The following is a 4,981-nucleotide window of genomic DNA, read 5'->3' as shown; positions in this document are numbered from 1 at the left end:
TAGTATTATGTGAGCTATGTATGGTAGTATTATGTGTGCTTTGTATTGTAGTATTATGCGGGCTTTTTATTGTAGTATTATATGGGCTCTGTATTGTAGTATTATGTGGGCTCTGTATTGTAGTATTATGTGAGCTTTGTATTGTAGCATTATTTGAGCTTTGTATTGTAGCATTATGTGGGCTTTGTATTGTAGTATTATGCAGGCTTTTTATTGTAGTATTATGTGAGCTTTGTATTGTAGTATTATGTGAGCTTTGTATTGTAATATTAAGTGAGCTTTGTATTGTAGCATTATGTGAGCTTTGTATTGTAATATTATGTGAGCTTTGTATTGTAGTATTAAGTGAGTTTTGCATTGTAGTATTATGTGAGCTTTGTATTGCAGTGTTATGTGGGCTTTGTATTGTAGTATTAAGTGAGCTTTGTATTGTAGTATTATGCTGGCTCTGTATTGCAGTATTATGTGGGCTCTGTATTGCAGTATTATGCGGGCTTTCTATTGTAGTATTATGTGAGCTTTGTATTGTAGTATTATGTGAGCTTTGTATTGTAGTATTATATGGGCTTTGTATTGTAGTTATATGCGGGTTTTGTATTGTAGTATTATGTGAGATTTGTATTGTAGTATTAAGTGAGCTTTGTATTGTAGTATTATGTGAGCTTTGTATTGTAGTATTATGTGAGCTTTGTATTGTAGTATTAAGTGAGCTTTGTATTGTAGTATTATGTGAGCTTTGTATTGTAGTATTATGTAAGCTTTGTATTGTAGTATTAAGTGAGCTTTGTATTGTAGAATTATGCTTTCTTTGTATTGTAGTATTATACGGGCTTTGTATTGTAGTATTATGTGAGCTTTGTATTGTAGTATTATGCTTTCTTTGTATTGTAGTATTATACGGGCTTTGTATTGTAGTATTATGTGAGCTTTGTATTATAGTATTAAGTGAGCTTTGTATTGTAGTATTATGCTGGCTTTGTATTGTAGTTTTATGTGAGCTTTGTATTGTAGTATTAAGTGAGCTTTGTATTGTAGTATTATGCGGGCTCTGTATTGCAGTATTATGTGAGCTTTGTATTGTAGTATTATGAGGTTTTGTGTTGTAGTATTATGCTGGCTTTGTATTGTAGTATTATGCGAGCTTTGTATTGTAGCATTATGTGTGCTTTCTATTGTAGTATTATGTGAGCTCTGTATGGTAGTATTATGTGGGTGCTATATAGTAGTATTATATAGACACTTTATTGCAATATTATGTGGGCTCTGTATTGTAGTATTATGTGAGTTTGTATTGTAGTATTATGTGGGATTTGTATTGTAGTATTATGTGAGCTCTGTATTGTATTATGTGAGCTCTGTATTGTAGTATTATGTGGGTTCTATATAGTAGTATTATATAGACACTTTACGGCAATAAATATGTGGGCTCTGTATTGTAGTATTATGTGAGCTCTGTATGGTATTATGTGGGTGCTATATAGTAGTATTATATAGACACTTTATGGCAATAAATATGTGAGCTCTGTATGGTAGTATTATGTGGTTGCTATATAGTAGTATTATATAGACACTTTTTATGGCAATATTATGTGGGCTCTGTATTGTAGTATTATGTGAGCTCTGTATAGTAGTATTATGTGGGTGCTATATAGTAGTATTATATAGACACTTTATGGCAATATTATGTGAGCTCTGTATTGCAGTATTATATAGGCTCTGTATGGCGGTATTATGTAGGTGCCATGTAGTAGTATTATGTGGACATTTTATGGTAGCATTATATAGGCTCTGTATGGCGGTATTCGTTGTGCACTGACATTACTAATTTTTAACGTTTTCAACCTATAATAATCCCAAATAGTAACATTTATAAACCCCCCCCCCATATTAGTACCAACCCCACAGTACCATACAATACTGCCGGTATAATGTTTCCACTGTATTCCTGTATCTGATAAAACATGTTCCCCGGTTCATTCATTTTGCTCCTGAGATTCTTTGACTTTTTGTGGTTTTGATTGGTGCCGACCAACTCCGCCAACTTTGTAAAAACAGGTTAAGCTTAGCCAGGATGGGGCGTAGCCGCGCGCCGCTGACAAATTAATCATAATTTATGGCACAAAAGTGGTGAAAATTATAAGAGAAAAATTCTCCAGTTCCCAAATGAGGAGCATTTCTTGTGGTGGCAAAAGGCAGCTGTAAGTAAATTTATTAAAGGGGAAGTGCCCAGTGATTGGCTGCAGCGCTCTATGTCCCTGAATTTGCCCATACAGGCTATACAGGGGATGCAGCTCAGTGGTAGAGCGCATGCTTTGCATGTATGAGTCCTTGGCTTCAGTCCCCGACATCTCCGTATATTGTGATAAATAGCTGGAAAAGCTTCCAAATATTCCGGGAACTGATAAATGTGCAGAACTTCATCTCTCTGGATGTAACAGAAGATTAGTGAGAAATGTCATCCAAACATGTTCTTAAAGGGGTTTTCTTTAAAAAAACCATGGTGGTATCTAAAAAAAACCCATAATAATAATAATTGCCTTCACGATTGTGCTGCACCACTGTCTGTGTTTCCTGCCGGTCACCTCATTTTCTGTTCTGGCGTGGGTAAAATGTTACCATTGATTGACTGCAGTGGTCACGTGACATCCCCAATCAGAAAACGAAGAGATGAGACCGGAAGGAATATGGAAGATAAGTATCTGCTCCTTTATATTGTTGGACAACCATGGATTCATTTTTAAATACTAGTTTAAAACCCCTTTAATTTGGAGGATTTTATGTAAAGTAACTTACAGACACCAGGGGGCAGACTTGTAGACACAAGGCACGTATGATCTACGCCCGTCCATCCCAACAAAGAAAGTTATAAAAAATGTAAAAATAGTATTACATGAGCCGTTGTCGCCTGTCACACAGAGACATCACATCCCACCCCAAGCATGAGGGACTCGAACATGCGATACCACCCATACTACACTGTACTACCTATGAAGTGCAGAGAATCACCCAACCTGTCACTGTTTAACTGTCAATTAACTTATATCCTCACCTCCAGCGGGATCTGATAGGGTGATAAGGATCTGATGATGAAGCATACACTACCTACCACCTACCATTATATGGACCCGATATAATGCTCCATACAGAATAATGGGCCCCATATAATGCTCCATACAGAATAATGGACCCCATATAATGCTCCATACAGAATAATGGGCCCCATATAATGCTCCATACAGGATAATGGACCCCATATAATGCTCCATACAGAATAATGGGCTCATTATAATGCTCCATACAGAATAATGGACCCCATATCATGCTCCATACAGAATAATGGACCCGATATAATGCTCCATACAGAATAATGGGCCCATATAATGCTCCATACAGGATAATGGACCCCATATAATGCTCCATACAGAATAATGGGCTCATTATAATGCTCCATACAGAATAATGGACCCCATATCATGCTCCATACAGAATAATGGACCCCATATAATGCTCCATACAGAATAATGGGCCCCATATAATGCTCCATACAGACTAATGGACCCCATATCATGCTCCATACAGAATAATGGGCCCCATATAATGTTCCAAACAAAATAATGGACCCTATATAATGCTCCATACAGAATAATGGCCCCCATATAATTCTCCATGCAGTATGGGCCCCATGTAATGATCCATACAGTATGGGCCCCATATATTGCTCCATACAGTATGAGCCCCATATAATTCTTCATCCAGTATGGGCCCCATATAATGCTCCATACAGTATGGGCCCCATATAATGCTCCAGAGTCGGAAGACACCGAACTGCGGAGGAACGTGGAGAGATGAGTATCGCGAGCAGTTTAAACCAATGTGGGACGCGGTGCCAGCGCCCATGCTGTACTGCTCTGCCAGCTATATAGTGGCCGATTCCGGGTACTGCACACCTGACCCTATTCATATGATCTGCAGTACCCCGCTGTAGCCACTATGCTGTTGTTGGCGCTGTGCTGTTCCAGTCTGCAAATAATCACATCCAACCGGCACCAAGAACAGCTGATCACGCGTGCCGGGGGTCACGTCCCCATTAATCTGATATTGGTCGCCTATCCTAAGGGTAAGCCATCAATATAAGAGTGCTGGACATCCCCTTTAACTGTTGCCACTACCCCTATACCAACTAATGGTAAATCCCTCCCTCACTTATCATTATGTGCTGCTAATGTTACGTAACAACATTCTATATAGTGAAGTCACAACCAGACATAGAGATGGTAAATATTATTTATTTTTAGGAATATTTGGACAAATAATGGAATATATGAGGATATCATAGTCGGGGCTGCAGCTGTTATCAGCATCTCTGCACATGATGGAATCAGGGTCTCTATGAAGCAGATGAGGGATCTGTGGATCATTATGGAAATGATCTGTAACTTCTGCAGATTTCTGTAAAGAGAAGACGCCAAATTATTACATCTCATCAATAGATTCCCAGTAAAAAGTTAATAATCAGCTGGAAAATATAAAAAAGCAAATTCTAATATCTACTTACATGAAGGACAAGTCATTCTGATCTAATTCCTCAATGTTCTCCAGACTTGGATCATCCTTCTATGAAAAGGAGAAAAGAACAATTACTTATATGTCACATGTGATATAGATATCATGGGGCAGCGGGAATGAGAGGTGACTTACCATCGGGTGTTTTTGGGGTGTTCATGGCCCTTCATGCTTGGTAAGATGTTGACCAAAGCTGATGGTAAACTAAAGAGAGATCAGAACAGCAGGAAGTTACAGGTGATATTTTTTACAGTTTTGTAATGAATGTAGTGTTAATGTATGCATTGCTCCCTTACCTGGGCTGGGGTTCAGTATGTTCTCCACCACTGTCTGCACCATGAACATGGGGCTTCAATGGAAGCAGTGGTTACGGCACAGGGGCACAGAGGGTTGGAGCGGAGCCATCTAGTAATACATC

The sequence above is a fragment of the Phyllobates terribilis genome, unplaced genomic scaffold (assembly GCF_046119375.1).
Source record: "Phyllobates terribilis strain yellow unplaced genomic scaffold, ASM4611937v1 Scaffold_81__1_contigs__length_6697587, whole genome shotgun sequence".
NCBI classification, from domain to species: Eukaryota; Metazoa; Chordata; class Amphibia; order Anura; family Dendrobatidae; genus Phyllobates; species Phyllobates terribilis.
Note: the sequence above shows the minus strand (reverse complement) of the source record.